The sequence below is a fragment of the Bombina bombina genome, chromosome 5 (assembly GCF_027579735.1).
Source record: "Bombina bombina isolate aBomBom1 chromosome 5, aBomBom1.pri, whole genome shotgun sequence".
NCBI classification, from domain to species: domain Eukaryota; kingdom Metazoa; phylum Chordata; class Amphibia; order Anura; family Bombinatoridae; genus Bombina; species Bombina bombina.
This window is the reverse complement of record NC_069503.1, coordinates 527,951,090-527,977,155: the sequence shown is the minus strand read 5'-3', so window position 1 is coordinate 527,977,155 and position 26,066 is coordinate 527,951,090. Positions and strand designations below refer to the sequence as shown.

Genomic DNA, 26,066 nt, shown 5'->3' with positions numbered 1-26,066 from the left:
AAAGCGCCAAAAATGGCCCCTCCCCCTCACATATAACAGTGAGAGAGATCAGTGAACTGCTTTAATTTAAACAAAACTATTGCCAAGTGGAAAAAATAGTGCCCAAAACATTTTTTCACCCAGTACCTCAGAGAAATAAACGTTTTTACATGCCAGCAAAAAAACGTTTAACCTCAATAAATTAATTGTTATTTAAAACCTATTGCAAGTCCCTGCAAATTAGGTTAAGTCTATGCATACAGTATAAATCCAGTGAAGTACCATTCCCCAGAATACTGAAGTGTAAAATATACATACATGACAGCCTGATACCAGCTACATCTACTGCATTTAAGGCTGAGTTTACATTATAATGGTATGGCAGGATTTTCTCATCAATTCCATGTCAGAAAATAACAAACTGCTACATACCTCTTTGCAGATTAATCTGCCCGCTGTCCCCTGATCTGAAGTTTACCTCTCCTCAGATGGCCGAGAAACAGCAATATGATCTTAACTACTCCGGCTAAAATCATAGAAAAAACTCCGGTAGATTCTTCTTCAAATTCTACCAGAGAATGAATAACACACTCCGGTGCTATTATAAAATAACAAACTTTTGATTGAAGGTAATAAACTAATTAAATCACCACAGTCCTCTCACACATCCTATCTATTCGTTGGGTGCAAGAGAATGACTGGAGGTGACGTAGAGGGGAGGAGCTATATAGCAGCTCTGCTGGGTGAATCCTCTTGCACTTCCTGTAGGGGAGGAGATAATATCCCAGAAGTAATGATGACCCGTGGACTGACCACACTTAACAGGAGAAAGGCCAGAACGATGTCGGTGTGAGCCTTTGCCTTTGAAAGAGACGACGCTTGTATCAGAATGTCGTCCAAGTAAGGTGCCTCTGCAATGCCCCATGGTCTTAGAACCGCTAGAAGTGACCCGAGTACCTTTATGAAAATCCTTGGAGCAGTGGCTAGCCCGAATGGGAGAGCCACAAACTGGTAATGTTTGTCCAGAAAGGCGAACCTTAGGAACTGATGATGATCTTTGTGGATAGGAATATGTAGATACGCATCCTTTAGATCCACGGTAGTCATAAATTGACCCTCCTGGATTGTAGGTAAAATCGTTCGAATAGTTTCCATTTTGAACGATGGCACTCTGAGAAATTTGTTTAGGATCTTTAAATCCAGAATTGGTCTGAAAGTTCCCTCTTTTTTGGGAACTACAAACAGATTTGAGTAAAACCCCATTCCTTGTTCCACGGTTGGAACTGGGTGTATCACTCATTTTTAACAGGTCTTCTACACAATGTAAGAATGCCTGTCTCTTTATTTGGTTTGAAGATAAGTGAGACATGTGGAACCTTCCCCTTGGGGGTAGTTCCTTGAATTCCAGAAGATAACCCTGAGAAACTATTTCTAGTGCCCAGGGATCCTGAACATCTCTTGCCCAAGCCTGAGCGAAGAGAGAGAGTCTGCCCCCTACTAGATCCGGTCCCGGATCGGGGGCTACTCCTTCATGCTGTTTTGGTAGCAGCAGCAGGCTTCTTGGCCTGCTTACCCTTGTTCCAGCCTTGCATCGGTTTCCAAGCTGGTTTGGTTTGTGAAGCATTACCCTCTTGTCTAGAGGCTGCATAGTTGGAGGCCGGTCCGTTCCTGAAATTGCGAAAGGAATGAAAATTAGACTTATTCTTGGCCTTGAAAGGCCTATCTTGTGGAGTGCGTGGCCCTTACCCCCAGTGATGTCTGAGATAATCTCTTTCAATTCTGGCCCAAAAAGGGTTTTACCCTTGAAAGGGATATTAAGCAATTTTGTCTTGGAAGATACATCCGCTGACCAAGACTTTAGCCAGAGCGCTCTGCGCGCCACAATTGCAAACCCTGAATTTTTCGCGGCTAATCTAGCTAACTGCAAAGCGGCATCTAAAATAAAGGAATTAGCTAACTTAAGTGCGTGAATTCTGTCCATAACCTCCTCATACGGAGTCTCTCTAATAAGTGACTTTTCTAGTTCCTCGAACCAGAACCACGCTGCTGTAGTGACAGGAATAATGCACGAAATAGGTTGCAGGAGGTAACCTTGCTGTACAAAAAACAGAATTTATGTTTACCTGATAAATTTCTTTCTCCAACGGTGTGTCCGGTCCACGGCGTCATCCTTACTTGTGGGATATTCTCTTCCCCAACAGGAAATGGCAAAGAGCCCAGCAAAGCTGGTCACATGATCCCTCCTAGGCTCCGCCTACCCCAGTCATTCGACCGACGTTAAGGAGGAATATTTGCATAGGAGAAACCATATGGTACCGTGGTGACTGTAGTTAAAGAAAATAAATTATCAGACCTGATTAAAAAAACCAGGGCGGGCCGTGGACCGGACACACCGTTGGAGAAAGAAATTTATCAGGTAAACATAAATTCTGTTTTCTCCAACATAGGTGTGTCCGGTCCACGGCGTCATCCTTACTTGTGGGAACCAATACCAAAGCTTTAGGACACGGATGAAGGGAGGGAGCAAATCAGGTCACCTAAATGGAAGGCACCACGGCTTGCAAAACCTTTCTCCCAAAAATAGCCTCAGAAGAAGCAAAAGTATCAAACTTGTAAAATTTGGTAAAAGTGTGCAGTGAAGACCAAGTCGCTGCCCTACATATCTGATCAACAGAAGCCTCGTTCTTGAAGGCCCATGTGGAAGCCACAGCCCTAGTGGAGTGAGCTGTGATTCTTTCAGGAGGCTGCCGTCCGGCAGTCTCATAAGCCAATCGGATAATGCTTTTAATCCAGAAGGAGAGAGAGGTAGAAGTTGCTTTTTGACCTCTCCGTTTACCAAAATAAACAACAAACAAAGACAAAGTTTGTCTGAAATCCTTAGTAGCTGCTAAGTAAAATTTGAGAGCACGAACTACATTCAAGTTGTGCAACAAACGTTCCTTCTTTGAAACTGGATTAGGACACAAAGAAAGGTACAACTATCTCCTGGTTAATGTCTTTGTTAGAAACAACTTTTGGAAGAAAACCAGGTTTAGTACGCAAAACCACCTTATCTGCATGGAACTCCAGATAAGGAGAAGAACACTGCAGAGCAGATAATTCTGAAACTCTTCTAGCAGAAGAAATTGCAACCAAAAACAAACTTTCCAAGATAATAACTTAATATCAACGGAATGTAAGGGTTCAAACGGAACCCCCTGAAGAACTGAAAGAACTAGGTTGAGACTCCAAGTAGGAGTCAAAATTTTGTAAACAGGCTTGATTCTAACCAGAGCCTGAACAAAGGCTAGAACATCTGGCACAGCTGCCAGCTTTTTGTGAAGTAACACGGACAAGGCAGAAATCTGTCCCATCAAGGAACTTGCAGATAATCCTTTTTCCAATCCTTCTCGAAGGAAGGATAGACTCTTAGGAATCTTAACCTTGTCCCAAGGGAATCCTGCAGATTCACACCAACAGATATACCAAATTATGTGGTAATTTTTCTGGTTACAGGCTTTCAGGCCTGAACAAGAGTATTAATAACAGAATCTGAGAACCCTCGCTTTGATAAGATCAAGCGTTCAATCTCCAAGCAGTCAGCTGGAGTGGGTCGAACGGACCTAGAACAAGAAGGTCTCGTCTCAAAGGTAGCTTCCATGGTGGAGCCGATGACATATTCACCAGATCTGCATACCAAGTCCTGCGTGGCCACGCAGGAGCTATCAAAATCACCGACGCCCTCTCCTGATTGATCCTGGCTACCAGCCTGGGGATGAGAGGAAACGGCGGGAACACATAAGCTAGTTTGAAGGTCCAAGGTGCTACTAGTGCATCCACTAGAGCCGCCTTGGGATCCCTGGATCTGTACCCGTAGTAAGGAACTCTAAAGTTCTGACGAGAGGCCATCAGATCCATGTCTGGAATGCCCCACGGTTGAGTGACTTGGGCAAAGATTTCCGGATGGAGTTCCCACTCCTCCGGATGCAATGTCTGACGACTCAGAAAATCCGCTTCCCAATTTTCCACTCCTGGGATGTGGATAGCAGACAGGTGGCAGGAGTGAGACTCCGCCCATAGAATGATTTTGGTCACTTCTTCCATCGCTAGGGAACTCCTTGTTCCCCCCTGATGGTTGATGTATGAACTTGGCCCTCGCTAGCTGAGGCCAAGCTTTGAGAGCATTGAATATCGCTCTCAGTTCCAGAATATTTATCGGTAGAAGAGAGTCTACCCGAGACCAAAGACCCTGAGCTTTCAGGGATCCCCAGACCGCGCCCCAGCCCATCAGACTGGCGTCGGTCGTGACAATGACCCACTCTGGTCTGCAGAAGGTCATCCCTTGTGACAGGTTGTCCAGGGACAGCCACCAACGGAATGAGTCTCTGGTCCTCTGGTTTACTTGTATCTTCGGAGACAAGTGAATAGTCCCCATTCCACTGACTGAGCATGAACAGTTGTAATGGTCTTAGATGAATGCGCACAAAAGGAACTATGTCCAGTGCCGCTACCATCAAACCTATCACTTCCATGCCCTGCGCTATGGAAGGAAGAGGAACGGAATGAAGTATCCGACAAGAGTCTAGAAGTTTTGTTTTTCTGGCTTCTGTCAGAAAAATCCTCATTTCTAAGGAGTCTATTATAGTTCCCAAGAAGGGAACCCTCGTTGACGGAGATAGAGAACTCTTTTCCACGTTCACTTTCCATCCGTGAGATCTGAGAAAGGCCAGGACAATGTCCGTGTGAGCCTATACTTGAGGAAGGGACGACGCTCGAATCAGAATGTCGTCCAAGTAAGGTACTACAGCAATGCCCCTTGGTCTTAGCACCGCCAGAAGGGACCCTAGTACCTATGAGAAAAACCTAGGAGCAGTGGCTAATCCGAAAGAAAACGCCACGAACTGGAAATGCTTGTCCAGGAATGCAAACCTTAGGAACCGATAATGTTCCTTGTGGATAGGAATATGTAGATACGCATCCTTGAAATCCACCTTGGTCATGAATTGACCTTCCTGGATGGAAGGAAGAAGTGTTCGAATGGTTTCCATCTTGAACGATGGAACCTTGAGAAACTTGTTCAAGATCTTGAGATCGAAGATTGGTCTGAACGTTCCCTCTTTTTTGGGAACTATGAACAGATTGGAGTAGAACCCCATCCCTTGTTCTCCTAATGGCACAGGATGAATCACTCCCATTTTTAGCAGGTCTTTTACCCAATGTAAGAATGCCTGTCTTCTTATGTGGTCTGAAGACAACTGAGACCTGTGGAACCTCCCCCTAGGAGGAAGCCCCTTGAACTCCAGAGAATAACCTTGGGAGACTATTTCTAACGCCCAAGGATCCAGAACATCTCTTGCCCCAGCCTGAGCGAAGAGAGAGAGTCTGCCCCCCACCAGATCCGGTCCCGGATCGGGGGCCCGCATTTCATGCTGTCTTGGTAGCAGTGGCAGGTTTCCTGGCCTGCTTTCCTATGTTCCAGCCTTGCATAGGTCTCCAGGCTGGATTGGCTTGAGAAGTATTACCTTCCTGCTTAAACTTAGGTTTATTTTTGGTCTTGAAAAGACCTATCCCGAGGAAGGGCGTGGCCCTTGCCCCCAGTGACATCAGAGATAATCTCTTTCAAGTCAGGGCCAAAGAGTGTTTTCCCCTTGAAAGGAATGTCAAGCAATTTGTTCTTGGAAGACGCATCCGCTGTCCAAGATTTTAACCGAAGCGCTCTGCGCCACAATAGCAAAACCCAGAATTTTTTCGCCGCTAACCTAGCCAATTGCAAGGTGGCGTCTAGGGTGAAAGAATTAGCCAATTTAAGAGCACGAATTCTGTCCATAATCTCCTCATAAGAAGAAGAATTACTAATAATCGCCTTTCCTAGCTCATCAAACTAGAAACACGCGGCTGCAGTGACAGGGACAATGCATGCAATTGGATGTAGAAGGGAACCTTGCTGAACAAACATCTTTAGCAGACCTTCTAATTTTTTATCCATAGGATCTTGGAAAGCACACTATCTTCTATGGGTATAGTGGCGCGCTTGTGTAGAGTAGAAACCGCCCCCTCGACCTTGGGGACTGTCTGCCATCAGTCCTTTCTGGGGTCGACTATAGGAAAACAATATTATAAATATGGGGGAAGGTACTAAAGGTATACCGGGCCTGTCCCATTCTTTACTAACAATGTACGCCACCCGCTTGGATATAGGAAAAGCTTCGGGGGGCCCCGGGGCCTCTAAGAACTTTTCTATTTTACATAGTGGTTCTGGAATGACCAGATAATCACAATCATCCAAATTGGATAACACCTCCTTAAGCAGAGCGCGGAGATGTTCCAACTTAAATTTAAAATTAATCACATCAGGTTCAGCTTGTTGAGAAATGTTTCCTGAATCTGAAATTTCTCCCTCAGACAAAACCTCCCTGGCCCCCTCAGACTGGTGTAGGGGCCCTTCAGAAACCATATCATCAGCGTTCTCATGCTCTACAGAATTTTCTAAAACAGAGCAGTCGCGCTTTCGCTGATAAGTGGGCATATTGGCTAAAATGTTTTTGATAGAATTATCCATTACAGCCGTTAAATGTTGCATAGTAAGGAGTATTGGCGCACTAGATGTACTAGGGGCCTCCTGTATGGGCAAGACTGGTGTAGACGAAGTAGGGGATGATGCAGTACCATGCTTACTCCCCTCACTTGAGGAATCATCTTGGGCATCATTTTTACTAAATTTTTTATGACATAAAATACATATAGTTAAATGAGAAGGAACCTTGATTTCCCCACATTCAGAACACAATCTATCTGGTAGTTCAGACATGTTAAACAGGCATAAACTTGATAACAAAGCACAAAAAACGTTTTAAAATAAAACCGTTACTGTCACTTTAAATTTTAAACTAAACACACTTTATTACTGCAATTGCGAAAAAGTATGAAGGAATTGTTCAAAATTCACCAAAATTTCACCACAGTGTCTTAAAGCCTTAAAAGTATTGCACACCAAATTTGGAAGCTTTAACCCTTAAAATAACGGAACCGGAGCCGTTTTTATATTTAACCCCTTTACAGTCCCTGGAATCTGCTTTGCTGAGACCCAACCAAGCCCAAAGGGGAATACGATACCAAATGATGCCTTCAGAAAGACTTTTCTATGTATCAGAGCTCCACACACATGCAGCTGCATGCCATGCTGTCCTCAAAAACAAGTGCGCCATTACCGGCGCGAAAATGAGGCTCTGACTATGATTAGGGAAAGCCCCTAAAGAATAAGGTGTCAAAAACAGTGCCTGCCGATATAATCATATCAAAATACCCAGAATAAATGATTCCTCAAGGCTAAATATGTGTTAATAATGAATCGATTTAGCCCAGAAAAAGTCTACAGTCTTAATAAGCCCTTGTGAAGCCCTTATTTACTATCTTAATAAAAATGGCTTACCGGATCCCATAGGGAAAATGACAGCTTCCAGCATTACATCGTCTTGTTAGAATGTGTCATACCTCAAGCAGCAAGAGACTGCACACTGTTCCCCCAACTGAAGTTAATTGCTCTCAACAGTCCTGTGTGGAACAGCCATGGATTTTAGTTACGGTTGCTAAAATCATTTTCCTCATACAAACAGAATTCTTCATCTCTTTTCTGTTTCTGAGTAAATAGTACATACCAGCACTATTTGAAAATAACAAACTCTTGATTGAATAATGAAAAACTACAGTTAAACACTAAAAAACTCTAAGCCATCTCCGTGGAGATGTTGCCTGTACAACGGCAAAGAGAATGACTGGGGTAGGCGGAGCCTAGGAGGGATCATGTGACCAGCTTTGCTGGGCTCTTTGCCATTTCCTGTTGGGGAAGAGAATATCCCACAAGTAAGGATGACGCCGTGGACCGGACACACCTATGTTGGAGAAATCTTTTTAAGCAAACCCTCCAATTTTTTATCCATAGGATCTTTGAAAGCACAATTATCCTCGATAGGAATAGTAGTGCGCTTGGCTAGTGTAGAAACTGCCCCCTCGACCTTAGGGACTGTCTGCCATAAGTCCTTTCTGGGGTCGACCATAGGAAATAATTTCTTAAATATAGGAGGGGGGACAAAAAGTATGCCGGGCTTCTCCCACTCCTTATTCACTATGTCCGCCACCCGCTTGGGTATAGGAAAAGCGTCGGGGTGCACCGGAACCTCTAGGAACTTGTCCATCTTGCACAATTTTTTTGGAATGACCAGGTTGTCACAATCATCCAGAGTAGATAGCACCTCCTTAAGCAGTGCGCGGAGATGCTCTAATTTAAATTTAAATGTCACAACATCAGGTTCTGCCTGTTGAGAAATTCTACCTGAATCAGAAATTTCCCCATCTGACAAAACCTCCCTCATGGCCACTTCAGATTGGTGTGAGGGTATGACAGAGCAATTATCATCAGCGCCCTCCTGCTCTACAGTGTTTAAAACAGAGCAATCGCGCTTTCTCTGAAATGCAGGCATTTTGGATAAAATATTTGCTATGGAGTTAGCCATTACTGCCGTCAATTGTTGCATAGTAACAAGCATTGGCGCGCTAGAAGTACTAGGGGTCTCCTCAGGGCCGGATTTACATCTCAGGTGCCTGTAGGCACAAAAACCTGAAGCGCCCCCCCCACCCCCCCACCCCCCCTAGAAAAAAGTGGAAAAAATGAGGACTTTTTTTTATTATTATTTAGGACAACTAAAAATAAATATTAGATGTAAAATTACATTTTCCCTTTTATGGAGATACACAAATACACACACCAATTGCAATATTTGTTGTAATGGAAGCTACACCAAAAATCAATATTCACTTGACTCAAATGGCCATACAATTTCTATTATGTATAACAAAAACAAATCATGTTAAACTTTTAATGCAAAATATTCTAAAGAAAACCCTATTTAAAGGGACATCAAATGTGACAGTTTGCTGGGCATTTTATTATTGCACTAGTGCTTGCAGAGAAGTGTGTTAGCCTCTTGCAAAAGAGTTAAACACATAGTCAATGTCAGTTCTGAGACAGCAATACACATCTGTGCAGACCCAGATGGGCTCATAGGACATGTTTATTGACAAGCCATTAGTGTATTGCTTTTCTGGAGATGACTTTGACTATGTGCTTAACATTTTGTTGGAGTCAAACACAGTTTTGTGTAAACAATAGCAATATTAAAACTAGCAGCATGCAAGCTCATCACCATCAACAACCTGTGCAGCCAGTGGAAGAAAATATAAAATGTAGGGAAAAAAATCTTGTAAACTCTGATATTTTTGGTACAAACACACACAGATGTTACATTTATTTTGTTCTGAAATATAAATATCATATGATGTTGCTCTCAAAGGAAAACATGGAATGTTGTAGATTATATGTAATCCAGGGGTCAACAAATGTGTTTAAAATTAGAATTTAGAAATTCAATGGGAGGGGTTTAGTTTTAATCTTTGCCCCTCTCTCCTTCATGGCTCCCTCAACTGCTGTAACATATTCCCAATGAAACACTCGACTTTGTAGGCACCTGGCAGCACAATTCTTACTAAAATAAATGCCCTCATAAAAAAAAAAAAAAAAAAAAAAAAAATTTTTTTTTTTTTTTTTTTTTTTTTATTATTGACAGGCAGGCGCCCCTCACTGCAAGGCGCCTGTAGGCACATGCCTACTGTGCCTAATGGGAAATCCGGCCCTGGGTCTCCTGCGTGGGCAAAACTGGTGTAGACACAGAAGGAGATGATGTAGAACTATGTCTACTCCCTTCATCTGATGAATCATCTTGGGCAACTTTACTATCTGTGGCAGTACTGTCCTTACTTTGTTTGGACGCTATGACACAATTATCACACAATTTTGAAGGGGGAGACACATTGGCTTCCATACATACAGAACATAGTTTATCTGAAGGCACAGACATGTTAAACAGGCTTAAACTTGTCAATAAAGTACAAAAACCGTTTTAAAACAAAACCGTTACTGTCTCTTTAAATTTTAAACAGGGCACACTTTATCACTGAATATGTGAAAAACTATGAAGGAATTGTTCAAATTTAACCAAATTTTCACCACAGTGTCTTAAAGCATTCAAAGCATTGCACCCCAAATCTTAGACCCTTAAAATTACGAAACCGGAGCCGTTTACAGTTTTAACCCCTCTACAGTCCCAGCTACAGCCTTTGCTGCGACTTTACCAAACCCAGGGGGGTATACGATACCAAATGAAGCCTTCTAGGAGCCTTTTCAACTACTTTCAGACCCACACACATGCAGCTGCATGTCCTGCTCTCAAAAGTAACTGCGCAGTAATGGCGCGAAAATGAGGCTCTGCCTACTACAGAGAAGGCCCTTCCTGACTGGGAAGGTGTCTAAACCAGTGCCCGACGTAAAAAAACGTTCCCCAAAGTTTATAAAGTGTGAATTTCAACATCAAGCTGTATAAAATGCCCAAATAAAGCAATCGATCTAGCCCATAAAAGTGTCTACCAGTTTTATAGCCCATATTAAGCCCTTTATTCTGTTTGAGACTAAGAAAATGGCTTACCGGTCCCCATGAGGGGAAATGACAGCCTTCCAGCATTACACAGTCTTGTTAGAAATATGTCTAGTCATACCTTAAGCAGAAAAGTCTGCCAACTGTTTCCCCCAACTGAAGTTATCTCATCTCAACAGTCCTATGTGGAAACAGCAAACGATTTTAGTTACTGCTGCTAAAATCATACTCCTCTCACAAACAGAATTCTTCATCTCTTTCTGTTTCAGAGTAAATAGTACATACCAGCACTATTTTAAAATAACAAACTCTTGATAGTAGAATAAAAAACTACAACTAAACACCACATACTCTTCACCATCTCCGTGGAGATGCTGCTTGTTCAGCGGCAAAGAGAATGACTGGGGTGGGCGGAGCCTAGGAGGGACTATATGGACAGCTTTTGCTGTGCTCTTTGCCATTTCCTGTTGGGGAAGAGAGTATTCCCACAAGTTATGGATGACGCCGTGGACCGGACACACCAATGTTGGAGAAAGGGGCCACATATTTTACACTATATCTTAATCATGAAATTTTAACTTTGACTTTATTATGTCCCTTTAAATATAGTTGCATTCTAAACTTAATTATGTTGTTTTGAATAAAACCAACAAAATACATAGGAAAACAATCAGTGGGGCTGCTTTTGGTTCATTAAAGTAGTTTAATGACTCAAGTTTTTAGCAGGAAGAACTAACCAGAAGATCTTTATGAGAGCTAGAAGGCTTTTTCATGGAGCTGTAGTTGTCACTGCTGGTGTAGCTCTGCAAAAACATTTTCTTTGTTGATTATAATGGATCATCATTCGAATTAAGCAAAAACAGACTTGTTTAATGTTATCATTACATAACTAATAAAGAGCAGCTTCATAGCATTCAGTCAATACACAATCCTCCAAACGTGCTGTATTATAAATGTGTGTAAAGTCTGTAATCAGCACAACTTCCTAATCATGACTTCACTATTGACAAATAATCTGCATGCAGTTACAACGTCAGTAAACTAATGCATATTCACACTGAAGTGTTTTTAGACACATTCATCTGATGCACATGTTCTCAGAGACCGGAAGAATACAGAAGCCAATGTACGTTTTATCCTGCATTGAAGTCAACAAAACCTTATAAGCCTTAGGAGGCTTCTTTTTCTTTAGAATGAAAAAAAGAGTTATTACAAAAAAGACTGACTCCTATATTAAGAGCACAATTGTATGTAGAACAGCTTGAGGAATCAGATGCAGACGTATGTACATAATTCCTAAATAACCATGGTTTTTCCACTTACTGAAATATTTTCTTTCAGGGCTGAGGAACAGACCTAGCTGGAAGAAACTGACTTTTTTGGAACCAAAACCTGGATTAACCTTAAAACCACATAAATCAAATCCTAAAACTCTAAATCTGGATAGATGCTGCTCAGCTGTGCCTCAGAATATATTATCACATGCCTAGGAAACAGATTTCCAATCTACCACAAATGTCTACACTCAGACAAATGTACCTACCTATACAGTATAGCACATCTTTGGTGAGAGATAAATCATAACTATAGTCTTCTAGAAATTGTTGGTCTGCATACCTGATTGACTAGCTGCTTGAATTTTATAATGGTATCTCCATTGACACTAGACCCCTTTTACCTCTGCAAAGTCAGTTCCGCCTGAGTAGGAGCATTGCACCGACTACTTACAGTAAAGTAGGGAAAGCTTCAAAACAAATCTGCACACTAAATAGTATTACATAAAATAAAAAGGTAATGTAGGTTGGTAGTTTAAATATAAGCCTACCACATGAACACACTAAAACTAGTGGAATGATGGAACTAACCCATAAGCACACAGCATTGCATGGGAAATACAAGTATAATCAGAACTGTACCCAAAACAAGACTGAATACTAAACACACAGTGAGCAAAGGGGCAGCAATAACTGCAGGAAAAAATCCCATGACAAAAGACACACCATGTATGCACCTCGGACTAAGCCTCTGTTTAGGGGGGGGACATGCCAAGGGGTAATATTAAAGAGAAGAAAACCCTTAAAACAACCTGCATTAAAAAGTTTAAACACAACAGGCAGCTCTGAAGGGGTTTGCTGCTATATGGGTTTAAATGTAAATAGTGTGCCCAAACTTTCTTCTCAAGTGACATCAGGTCATGATATTTGTCGTTTGTATCGCCACAATGAGTTCAGTAAAAATAAAGGAAAACACTAATTCGCTTGTGTACTCTGAAATCCTAAATCTCAAGAGAAAACACATTTGGAAGACATAAGGTTTAGCACAGACTGGTACATTTAGAGAGAACTTAATTCTTCATAAAGAAGGATTAAAAGAAGTAACACAACAAAAGCAAAAAAAATGTTTTAATGTACTTATATATTGTTAATTATTTGGGTACACAAATGGTGATAACATGCGGTGACAAACTGCTTTCTGACATTACACTGTGCATTTAAACACACATGCACATGACTCAGTTACATACGGAATAAACACTTCTTCTTGCGCTCTCCTTTGGTGCAATGTACTAAGATCCATTTAAGGACAAAGGAAAAAAATATGAATGTTATGGAAAAAAACTAAAGACAAAAAGATCCTCATACTGTGTTACAGGTATACCTAACTCATACAGCGGGTTAGGGACCGGAGCGCCGCTTTCTTTTCACTTGAAAACATGTTTGAACTAACATATATTAGGGGTGCAATAGTGCTAAGTTTAGTTTAACACTTGCATAGTACAGTATTCAATAAAAACTGTACCTGTAAAATAGTGACAATTATTGTAGTAAAATTTGCCAGACTACAACACCGAGACACAGACTGCACTGTAAGTCTCTAAATAGAGTGAACTGGGCATAACAAAACATTGCCAGTCACTTTTATCACAATGAGTGCAGCACTGTTTCAAAATCCTTGGAGGTTGAACTTCAGCTCCACAAAGCGCTGTATTAGCGAAGCGCCGTAAAGTGAAGCACCGTAAAGTGAGGTATACCTGTATTTATTTTTCTCTAAAATGTTAATTGTAGCACACAAGCACACAAATTTAATAGGTTTTATTTTTACTTAAAGGGGACAAAATAAACAAACAGCTCATGATAAACATTGCCATGTATAAAAAAAAAAATTAAAATAGAAAACTATATCCTCATTGCAGCTTTAATGGGACAGTGAAGTCAAAATTAAATGTTCATGATTCAGGAAGAGCATTTTAAACAGCTTTCTAATTTACTTACATTATCAAATTTATTTTTGTTATCTTTTGTTGAGGAGTAAACATAGGTAGGGTCAAAAGAGATCAGGCGCATGCATGTGTCTAGTATTCTATGGCATCAGTGTTTGCAACAATGTTTGTAGAATTTTTAAACATTGTTGCAAACACTGCTGCCACAAAGTACAAGAGATGTGTGCACAATACTGAGCTCCTATGAGCATACCTAGTTTGTTTTGTTGTTTTTCAACAAAGCAAATTTTATAATAGAAGTAAATGATAAATTTGACTTCAATGTCCCTTTACAATCTTATTACTAGTACACTTTAAATGTTAGGAACTTTAAGTTGCAGTATAGCCAAAATAGAAGATCTTTGTGTATTCACAGCTTCCAGACAAATTTCACTGGCATCGATCTCTAACTGCCCAGAATATAAGCTACAGAAGAGGAAACCTCAAACAGGACACACCCTGTTATCCATCAACCATCAGAAAGAAATGGTCGTGAATAAGCACTGGCAGAAAGCCGCACATGATAAACCTCATGAGTCAGTAAAAGAAACTTCAATTACATTATTTAGCATTTCCTATTAACCGTTCCCCGGTAAGGCTGGATTACATCACTGAACAAATCCTTTGTACACTCACAGTAATGGCAAATAACAAACTAGCTTCCTAAGCTATTGGCCTAATAAAACTTTTGTGGGAGGAAATTACACTTTTAAGCTATAAATCTGAAGCACTCTCCCTATGCACTGCATGTAGTGCTACAGCCAATACGGCAGAAGCCTTAAAGTGAACGTAAAGTTAAGACAACTCGGTCACGTCGGGGTATAGATCTTTGAAAAATAACACAAGTTTAATTCATCATATTTTTTAAATATAATTATTTACTGCAGTTTTTTATATTAAAAACTTCATATGATGAACTTCGTTTCTCCGCCCGCCATTTTGACTGACTGAATGACAGGTGAGTCAGATTGATTCAACCAATTATCGTTTCCCCCCCCCAGGGTGTTCAGCACACTATCATCTACGTCACTCCATTAATATGCGCATGCGTTAAGCCTGGAATAACACTGTAGATTCTACATGCTTGTTCACGAGACGTGCATGCTCAGTAGGGATCATTTCTCAAACTTGTAAATATTATGGATATTACTTACAGAGCGGTTAGACGATCGCAAAAATGCAGCTGCTAGCCACGATGGTATAGTACTCAATGAATGTAGTAATTCATTCATTGAATACTATGTGTCAGTTACAGAGTTTGACGCATGCACAGTGAAAATCAAGATTGTGCACGCGCTTTGGAGCGACGTAGAAATCGGGTGGGACCGCTGGAGATGTCACACGATTCGAACACGGAAGTATGGTTGGGGAGGAGTCGCAAGTAAAAAGGTAGAAATTATAAACACTATTTATTTTAGTTTTGCTTTTAAAAAAAAGTTAGGGACTAATTATACATGCATTGCAGTATTCAGTAACAGTAAACTCTACATTCACTTTAAGGGAGACTTAAAGGGACACTATACCCAAACATTTTCTTTCTTGATTAAGGTAGAGAATATAATTTTAAACAACATTCCAATTTACTTCTATTACCTAATTTGCTTCATTCTTTAGATATACTTTAATGAAGAAATAGCGATGCACACGGTGAACCAATCAGAGTAGGCATATATGTGCAGCTACCAATCAGCAGCTACTAAGCATATCTAGATATGCTTTTCAGCAAAGAATATTAAGAGAATGAAGCAAAATAGATAATATAAGTAAATAAGAAAGTTGTTTATAATTGTATGCTCTGTCTAAATCATGAAAGAAAAAATTTGGGTTTCATTTTAGCATTTGGACTCATTTTTTAAATAACATGTCACAAATACTTTTTGACATGTATGGCTGGTGGTAATTTTTGGAAAATTAACTGAAAATAAAACATATCAGATCTCCCAACTTCAATTTTGCAGGATAGTCTTCAGTTTGAAAACTGTGTCTAAATATGCTATTTTACACTCTTATTTTCAAAATCTGCTTTAATAACATAGGGACTTTTATATCCATTTAAGTTTTGTGTAACACAGATCAAAAGTTTGACAAAGAACTCCTCCAGTAATTGAGCCTTCATTAAAATAATTAAATGTTGCTTTCTTCACTGAGGTGGTGATGTATGACAATTCACTAGCTAGTTCCTAAACGGCAACAAACCGATATCAGCTGAAGTATATGCTAAGGTCTTCTGACAAATCAAAAGTGGTTGATGGTTATTGGGCAAGCTCTACGGTAATTTTGTGGGACAACATGTATTTACAAAAAGAGGAGGAAGAAAAAAATGTGCTGCTTCTTTATAAACAGAGGTTTAAGACACATGTTGGGTAGAAGCCAGAGAGGGAATTGGCTATTAGTGTCTAGATGTGTGCTTCTCCTTTCTGTTATCAGGCGCACACTCATATAATCAAACGTGGTATACTCACAGCTACAGATTACATAGAGGCAAACATTAGGATGAAAATGCTTTCTATTAATTGGGTTAGAACACATTAAACCTGACATGACATAAAACAGATGCTGAAAACCTTGGTGTGTTAATAATTGGCAACAAAGATTATTGAAGCTTTACGTTTTTTTGCACATGCCGACTTTTTTTTTTTTTTTTACATACAGATGTTGCATGTCTAGTGGGCTTCGAAGATTTGCCTTTCAACAGATCCGTCTTGATTGATGGTATAGCCAAAGCAATAATATATATGTTAAAAGGAAAAAGAATGTAGAAAAAGTAAAGAAATGAAAATGCATAGTGCTGAATATACAGACTATAAACAAGGTGCCACTTTTTCATATAAAGGATCATGAAACTTATTTTAAAAAAAGTATACACACACACGTCAGAGCGATCTGCAGTATTGTCATGGTTTGGGAGTCCTGATCTGCTTTCCCTCACACCATAATTAAACCTCTTGCTTGTATGTACAAAAAATGTGTTTATTCCACAACCCCTAGAGAGGCAAAAAAGCTAATTCTGTAACCTACAAATTTTGCTAATCAAATAGCTGGTTTACACAATTTACTGCAGTTTGAAACCTAGGTTACAAATTTTGCTTCTTGGCCTTTCTAGGGGAGTGTGGGACAAAGCAAAATTTTTACACAAATGCAAGAGGTGTTCATTGTCTCTTAAATGTCCCGGTCTGCCAAAGTCAGACCAGGAGCCATGTTGTTGTCTTCCCAGAAACATCTCATTAAATTTTATTATGGTCATCAACACACCCTATTCAACATATGGAACACACAAAAGACCCAGTGTCTAAAACAGCACAAAAACTAAATACACCGCTGGTAGACGGTGATCTTAATAAATGTATGACCAGAAATCATTTCTTAAAGGGAAACACTTAAAATGAACATTAAACACTAAATAAATGCTAGATAGAATGATTCAAAGAAAAGATTAGTCTGAGAATAATATGAAGATGTATTATTTAAAGTGTTATTAGCTGTTTAAATATTGATAAAATAAGTGTAAAGTTTTAGGGGTCAATTTATCAAGCTTCGTACGAAGCTTGATGCCCCGTGTTTCTAAAGACCGCTGCTCCATAACCTGTCCATCTGCTCTGAGGCAGCTGACAGAAATCAACCCGATCGAATACGATCGGGTTAATTTAAACCCATTGCGAGTGGCCGATTGGTCGCGAATCTGCAGGGGCGTCATTGCACCAGCAGTTCACAAGAACTGCTGGTGCAATGATAAATGCCGACAGCGTATGCTGTCAGCATTTATTGATGTGCGGTGGACAATGATACGCTACATCGTATCATGTCCATCCGCACTTTAATAAATTTATCCCTTAGTATCTATAAAACAATGAGAGCTGCCATTTAGTAACTTAGTTACCTTCTCTTCTGTGGCCAATTAGGGACAGTTATAAATAGGTCACTAGGGTGTACAGCCAATGGCTGTGTGGGATATAACAGTGTTCTGCACTTCCATTTCTAATAGGAACTGAAAGGCTCACAATTTCCGAGTGGAATTACAGTAAAATGTGACAAAATAAATAATGAAAGTATATTGCAGAGTTTTATTTATATATGATTTATCATTTTATATTACCTTCTCAAAGTGTTTAATGTCCCATTAACATGAAGAGTGTCTGACCTATAAGCTATACTACATTATACTAATCTATGGCTATTTTCTACTTACAAAAGCTGATGATGCATAAAGGGACATAAAAAACAGAATTTATGTTTACCTGATAAATTACTTTCTCCAACGGTGTGTCCGGTCCACGGCGTCATCCTTACTTGTGGGATATTCTCTTCCCCAACAGGAAATGGCAAAGAGCCCAGCAAAGCTGGTCACATGATCCCTCCTAGGCTCCGCCTTCCCCAGTCATTCGACCGACGTAAAGGAGGAATATTTGCATAGGAGAAATCATATGATACCGTGGTGACTGTAGTTAAAGAAAATAAATTATCAGACCTGATTAAAAAACCAGGGCGGGCCGTGGACCGGACACACCGTTGGAGAAAGTAATTTATCAGGTAAACATAAATTCTGTTTTCTCCAACATAGGTGTGTCCAGTCCACGGCGTCATCCTTACTTGTGGGAACCAATACCAAAGCTTTAGGACACGGATGAAGGGAGGGAGCAAATCAGGTCACCTAGATGGAAGGCACCACGGCTTGCAAAACCTTTCTCCCAAAAATAGCCTCAGAAGAAGCAAAAGTATCAAATTTGTAAAATTTAGTAAAAGTGTGCAGTGAAGACCAAGTCGCTGCCTTACATATCTGATCAACAGAAGCCTCGTTCTTGAAGGCCCATGTGGAAGCCACAGCCCTAGTGGAATGAGCTGTGATTCTTTCAGGAGGCTGCCGTCCGGCAGTCTCGTAAGCCAATCTGATGATGCTTTTAATCCAAAGAGAGAGAGAGGTAGAAGTTGCTTTTTGACCTCTCCTTTTACCAGAATAAACAACAAACAAGGAAGATGTTTGTCTAAAATCCTTTGTAGCATCTAAATAGAATTTTAGAGCACGAACTACATCCAAATTGTGCAACAAACGTTCCTTCTTTGAAACTGGATTCGGACACAAAGAAGGCACGACTATCTCCTGGTTAATGTTTTTGTTAGAAACAACTTTCGGAAGAAAACCAGGTTTAGTACGCAGAACCACCTTATCTGCATGGAACACCAGATAAGGAGGAGAACACTGCAGAGCAGATAATTCTGAAACTCTTCTAGCAGAAGAAATTGCAACCAAAAACAAAACTTTCCAAGATAATAACTTAATATCAACGGAATGTAAGGGTTCAAACGGAACCCCCTGAAGAACTGAAAGAACTAAATTGAGACTCCAAGGAGGAGTCAAAGGTTTGTAAACAGGCTTGATTCTAACCAGAGCCTGAACAAAGGCTTGAACATCTGGCACAGCTGCCAGCCTTTTGTGAAGTAACACAGACAAGGCAGAAATCTGTCCTTTCAAAGAACTTGCAGATAATCCTTTCTCCAAACCTTCTTGAAGAAAGGATAGAATCTTAGGAATTTTTATCTTGTCCCAAGGGAATCCTTTAGATTCACACCAATAGATATATTTTTTCCATATTTTGTGGTAGATTTTTCTAGTTACAGGCTTTCTGGCCTGAACAAGAGTATCAATGACAGAATCTGAGAACCCTCGCTTTGATAAGATCAAGCGTTCAATCTCCAAGCAGTCAGTTGGAGTGAGACCAGATTCGGATGTTCGAACGGACCTTGAACAAGAAGGTCTCGTCTCAAAGGTAGCTTCCATGGTGGAGCCGATGACATATTCACCAGGTCTGCATACCAAGTCCTGCGTGGCCACGCAGGAGCTATCAAGATCACCGATGCCCTCTCCTGATTGATCCTGGCTACCAGCCTGGGGATGAGAGGAAACGGCGGGAATACATAAGCTAGTTTGAAGGTCCAAGGTGCTACTAGTGCATCTACTAGAGTCGCCGTGGGATCCCTGGATCTGGACCCGTAGCAAGGAACCTTGAAGTTCTGACGAGAGGCCATCAGATCCATGTCTGGAATGCCCCACAATTGAGTGATTTGGGCAAAGATTTCCGGATGGAGTTCCCACTCCCCCGGATGAAATGTCTGACGACTCAGAAAATCCGCTTCCCAGTTTTCCACTCCTGGAATGTGGATTGCAGACAAGTGGCAGGAGTGAGTCTCCGCCCATTGAATGATTTTGGTCACTTCTTCCATCGCCAGGGAACTCCTTGTTCCCCCCTGATGGTTGATGTACGCAACAGTCGTCATGTTGTCTGATTGAAACCGTATGAACTTGGTCTTTGCTAGCTGAGGCCAAGCCTTGAGAGCATTGAATATCGCTCTCAGTTCCAGAATATTTATCGGGAGAATAGATTCTTCCCGAGACCAAAGACCCTGCGCATTCAGGGGTCCCCAGACCGCGCCCCAGCCCACCAGACTGGCGTCGGTCGTGACAATGACCCACTCTGGTCTGCGGAAGCTCATCCCCTGTGACAGGTTGTCCAGGGACAGCCACCAACTGAGTGAATCTCTGGTCCTCTGATCTACTTGTATCGTCGGAGACAAGTCTGTATAGTCCCCATTCCACTGACTGAGCATGCACAGTTGTAATGGTCTTAGATGAATTCGCGCAAAAGGAACTATGTCCATTGCCGCTACCATCAAACCTATTACTTCCATGCACTGCGCTATGGAAGGAAGAGGAACAGAATGAAGTATTTGACAAGAGTTTAGAAGTTTTGATTTTCTGGCCTCTGTCAGAAAAATCCTCATTTCTAAGGAGTCTATTATTGTTCCCAAGAAGGGAACCCTTGTTGACGGAGATAGAGAACTTTTTTCTACGTTCACTTTCCACCCGTGAGATCTGAGAAAGGCCAGGACAATGTCCGTGTGAGCCTTTGCTTGTGGAAGGGACGACGCTTGAATCAGAATGTCGTCCAAGTAAGGTACTACTGCAATGCCCCTTGGTCTTAGCACCGCTAGAAGGGACCCTAGTACCTTTGTGAAAATTCTTGGAGCAGTGGCTAATCCGAACGGAAGTGCCACAAACTGGTAATGCTTGTCCAGGAATGCGAACCTTAGGAACCGATGATGTTCCTTGTGGATAGGAATATGTAGATACGCATCCTTTAAATCCACCGTGGTCATGAATTGACCTTCCTGGATGGAAGGAAGAATTGTTCGAATGGTTTCCATTTTGAACGATGGAACCTTGAGAAACTTGTTTAGGATCTTGAGATCTAAGATTGGTCTGAATGTTCCCTCTTTTTTGGGAACTACGAACAGATTGGAGTAGAACCCCATCCCTTGTTCTCCTAATGGAACAGGATGAATCACTCCCATTTTTAACAGGTCTTCTACACAATGTAAGAATGCCTGTTTTTTTATGTGGTCTGAAGACAATTGAGACCTGTGGAACCTCCCCCTTGGGGGAAGCCCCTTGAATTCCAGAAGATAACCTTGGGAGACTATTTCTAGCGCCCAAGGATCCAGAACATCTCTTGCCCAAGCCTGAGCGAAGAGAGAGAGTCTGCCCCCCACCAGACCCGGTCCCGGATCGGGGGCCAACATCTCATGCTGTCTTGGGTAGCAGTGGCAGGTTTCTTGGCCTGCTTTCCTTTGTTCCAGCCTTGCATTGGCCTCCAGGCTGGCTTGGCTTGAGAAGTATTACCCTCTTGCTTAGAGGACGTAGCACTTGGGGCTGGTCCGTTTCTGCGAAAGGGACGAAAATTAGGTTTATTTTTGGCCTTGAAAGACCTATCCTGAGGAAGGGCGTGGCCCTTGCCCCCAGTGATATCAGAAATAATCTCTTTCAAGTCAGGGCCAAACAGCGTTTTCCCCTTGAAAGGAATGTTAAGCAATTTGTTCTTGGAAGACGCATCCGCTGACCAAGATTTTAGCCAAAGCGCTCTGCGCGCCACAATAGCAAAACCAGAATTTTTCGCCGCTAACCTAGCCAATTGCAAAGTGGCGTCTAGGGTGAAAGAATTAGCCAATTTGAGAGCATGAATTCTGTCCATAATCTCCTCATAAGAAGAATTTTTATTGAGCGCCTTTTCTAGTTCATCGAACCAGAAACACGCTGCTGTAGTGACAGGAACAATGCATGAAATTGGTTGTAGAAGGTAACCTTGCTGAACAAACATCTTTTTAAGCAAACCCTCTAATTTTTTATCCATAGGATCTTTGAAAGCACAACTATCTTCTATGGGTATAGTGGTGAGTTTGTTTAAAGTAGAAACCGCCCCCTCGACCTTGGGGACTGTCTGCCATAAGTCCTTTCTGGGGTCGACCATAGGAAACAATTTCTTAAATATGGGGGGAGGGACGAAAGGTATACCGGGCCTTTCCCATTCTTTATTTACAATGTCCGCCACCCGCTTGGGTATAGGAAAAGCTTCGGGGGGCCCCGGGACCTCTAGGAACTTGTCCATTTTACATAATTTCTCTGGAATGACCAAATTCTCACAATCATCCAGAGTAGCTAACACCTCCTTAAGCAGAGCGCGGAGATGTTCCAATTTAAATTTAAATGTAATCACATCAGGTTCAGCTTGTTGAGAAATTTTCCCTGAATCTGAAATTTCTCCCTCAGACAAAACCTCCCTGGCCCCCTCAGACTGGTGTAGGGGCACTTCAGAACCAATATCATCAGCGTCCTCATGCTCTTCAGTATTTTCTAAAACAGAGCAGTCGCGCTTTCGCTGATAAGTGGGCATTTTGGCTAAAATGTTTTTGATAGAATTATCCATTACAGCCGTTAATTGTTGCATAGTAAGGAGTATTGGCGCACTAGATGTACTAGGGGCCTCCTGTGTGGGCAAGACTGGTGTAGACGAAGGAGGGGATGATGCAGTACCATGCTTACTCCCCTCACTTGAGGAATCATCTTGGGCATCATTTTCTCTAAATTTTGTGTCACATAAATCACATCTATTTAAATGAGAAGGAACCTTGGCTTCCCCACATACAGAACACAGTCTATCTGGTAGTTCAGACATGTTAAACAGGCATAAACTTGATAACAAAGTACAAAAAACGTTTTAAAATAAAACCGTTACTGTCACTTTAAATTTTAAACTGAACACACTTTATTACTGCATATGTGAAAAAGTATGAAGGAATTGTTCAAAATTCACCAAAATTTCACCACAGTGTCTTAAAGCCTTAAAAGTATTGCACACCAAATTTGGAAGCTTTAACCCTTAAAATAACGGAACCGGAATAACGGAACCGGAATAACGGAATAACAGAACCCTTTACAGTCCCTGGTATCTGCTTTGCTGAGACCCAACCAAGCCCAAAGGGGAATACGATACCAAATGACGCCTTCAGAAAGTCTTTTCTATGTATCAGAGCTCCTCACACATGCATCTGCATGTCATGCTTCCCAAAAACAAGTGCGCAATAGAGGCGCGAAAATGAGACTCTGCCTATGATTAGGGAAAGCCCCTAGAGAATAAGGTGTCCAATACAGTGCCTGCCGGTTATTTTACATAGTTCCCAAGATTAAAATAATTCCTCAAGGCTATGGAGTATAAAATATGCTTATATATAAATCGTTTTAGCCCAGAAAATGTCTACAGTCTTAAAAGCCCTTGTGAAGCCCTTTTTTTCTTTATGTAATAAAAATGGCTTACCGGATCCCATAGGGAAAATGACAACTTCCAGCATTACATCGTCTTGTTAGAAATGTGTCATACCTCAAGCAGCAAAAGTCTGCTCACTGTTTCCCCCAACTGAAGTTAATTCCTCTCAACAGTCCTGTGTGGAAACAGCCATCGATTTTAGTAACGGCTGCTAAAATCATTTTCCTCTTACAAACAGAAATCTTCATCTCTTTTCTGTTTCAGAGTAAATAGTACATACCAGCACTATTTTAAAATAACAAACTCTTGATTGAATAATAAAAACTACAGTTAAACACCAAAAAACTCTAAGCCATCTCCGTGGAGATGTTGCCTGTACAACGGCAAAGAGAATGACTGGGGAAGGCGGAGCCTAGGAGGGATCATGTGACCAGCTTTGCTGGGCTCTTTGCCATTTCCTGTTGGGGAAGAGAATATCCCACAAGTAAGGATGACGCCGTGGACCGGACACACCTATGTTGGAGAAAGTAGTCATTTGAAACCTTTAAAATTGCATTTCAAATAATATGCAAACAGGGTCTGACAAGTCGCAAGAGTCACCATTCCAGAAATTCTACATTTTGCTAGTTATTTTTCTTTATTGTTGAATGGCCATAAACCCTTATCTGGCTTCTAATAAATGTGAACGGGTACTCATTTATTTATTTTGGCTTCTACATTTCTAATCAATGTGTTGCCCACTGCTTTAAAAGCAATGTTTGCAATATATTGACTTTTTTTTTTGGGGGGGGGGGGGGGATGCCTCTATTAAAGGTTATCATATAAATGCTATCACTGAAACTAATGAAACAATCCTATTTAAAACAAATGCACTCAATTTGGACTACAATGTCACTAAAAAAGAAATTAAACACTTTGTAATTCTAATCAATAATGTTTAATTATATATAGTATGCTTTCACGAGAACGAGCACGGATCAATGCGTATACAGCGGGTGGGACCGCTGTTATGCGTTAGACTTCTAAAGCCGGAAGCAAGCAGGGGGCGGAGGAACAAATCAAATGGTTAGATATATAATATATATTTTAACAATCGTTTCGTATATTGAGAAAAAAAAACTAGCGACTATTTAGTTTTATAGTAGGTAAATGCATAGCGGTATTCAAGGATTGCAAAATTTACTTTCACTTTAATTGTACATTTAATACACAAAGCCCGAAAAGTGAGAACACTTAATACTATGACAAAACTGTAAGCGTTTATTAAAAAAACAAGATTATGAGCAATTTAAATCAAAATCTCACAAGGCACGCCCATGCAGACACAGTATTGCTGTAAATGAAATAAACAAGCCATCAGATAAACTGCACACACCCAATACCCCAAGTTACACACCACAAGATCTCTCCTCCGGGAGGTGCTGTCTCTGCCTCTGTGTAAGCTGCTTATATCCACAGATGAGTTCTTTAAAGTAAAAATATTTCATATTAGGCTGTATCGTGTAGAGATTTTTTAATTAAAAATGATAAAGCCTGCTCTGCTTATAAATTAAACCGCAGCGAAGAGGAACTTAGGTTAGGAATATACAATTATTACAAACAAAATTCTGAAATGTTAAATGTACCACAAATATAGATTAGTCACATGTATATGGCTAGTTTTAAACAATCAGATGAACTCTAGTGACATGTTTTCTTATTAAATACCTTTGAATTTCAGGTTAACTTGTAACTTTTTTTTAAAGGGACAGTAAATTCAAAATTAAACTGTTAATATTCAGATAGATCATGCTATTTTGAATAACTAAATTCTATTGTCTAATTTGCCTAATTCTTTTGGTATCCTTTTTTAAAAGCATACCTAAGTAGGGCTCAGGGGCAGCGATACACTCTCCCGGGAGCTAGCTGGTCAATGGTGGCTACACATATATGTCTTTTGTCATTGGCTCGTCTGATGTCTTCAGGCTAGCTCCCAATAGTGCATTGCTGCTCCTTCAAGGAATGAAGCAAATTTCATAATGGAAATAAATTGGAAAGTCTGAATCATGAAAGAAAAAGTTTTGGTTTTGTGTACCTTTAATAGACAAAACTGGAAAAAAAAAAAAAATGTATTGGATCTGATGACGCCGCCAAATCTGCTGGTTGTCCTGTATTTTTGAGGTGGTCAGCTGGAGTCCCTTAACTTAATTTAACCATACTTTCTGGTCACACCAGTGGCTGGTTCCCCTAGTTCCATGAGGCAAGACAAGCTCCAACAGCCGTAAAACTGATCAAGCTCTGATTTTTTTAAATTGTATCTAATAATGATCTAAATGCACAGACATAAATGTACACACACAAAAACGAAGACTCAAACAGAGTGAGGCACCAACCCTGTGGCTATCAAGACCTCGGCTAGATGTACCACCTGAGGAACCCTGGGAAAATGAAAGAGAAACATGGAAATTCCTAATTACTGCTAAAACAAAATAGGGTTAAAATTGAAGAAATGTTTTAGGATTTTATACCAACCAGATAAGGAAGCTGACTCGACCGATGAGAATACTTAGCCCGGTCAGAATCCTCCTGGGAGTAAAAACATTACACAGAAATGTTATGAATCATAAAAAAAAGGAGCTAAAGCGTGCAGCTTCTCCCAAGTATCAGTAGGAGTACACAAAAACATCACAAGATATTCATGTACTGAACTATTTCATCACATGCCATTCATTCTTTAAGAAAACCTATGAATCAGGAATACTAAAACACTTTTATTAGAATAGTAATTTAGCAAAA

General features: G+C 40.7%; 1 protein-coding gene and 1 long non-coding RNA gene across 5 annotated transcripts in view; both read right to left on the bottom strand.

The window, feature by feature from the left end:
* LRRFIP2 (LRR binding FLII interacting protein 2) overlaps window positions 1-26,066 on the bottom strand; it is a 658,447-nt gene that overhangs the window by 214,270 nt on the left and 418,111 nt on the right. The gene's annotated exons all lie outside the window — the stretch shown is intronic.
* On the bottom strand, window positions 12,991-25,651 carry LOC128660544 (uncharacterized). The gene is made up of 4 exons (XR_008402549.1): window positions 25,628-25,651; window positions 24,688-24,756; window positions 16,352-16,402; window positions 12,991-13,008 (listed from the first exon to the last, which is right to left on the bottom strand). It is a non-coding gene; the product is annotated as an uncharacterized LOC128660544 (long non-coding RNA).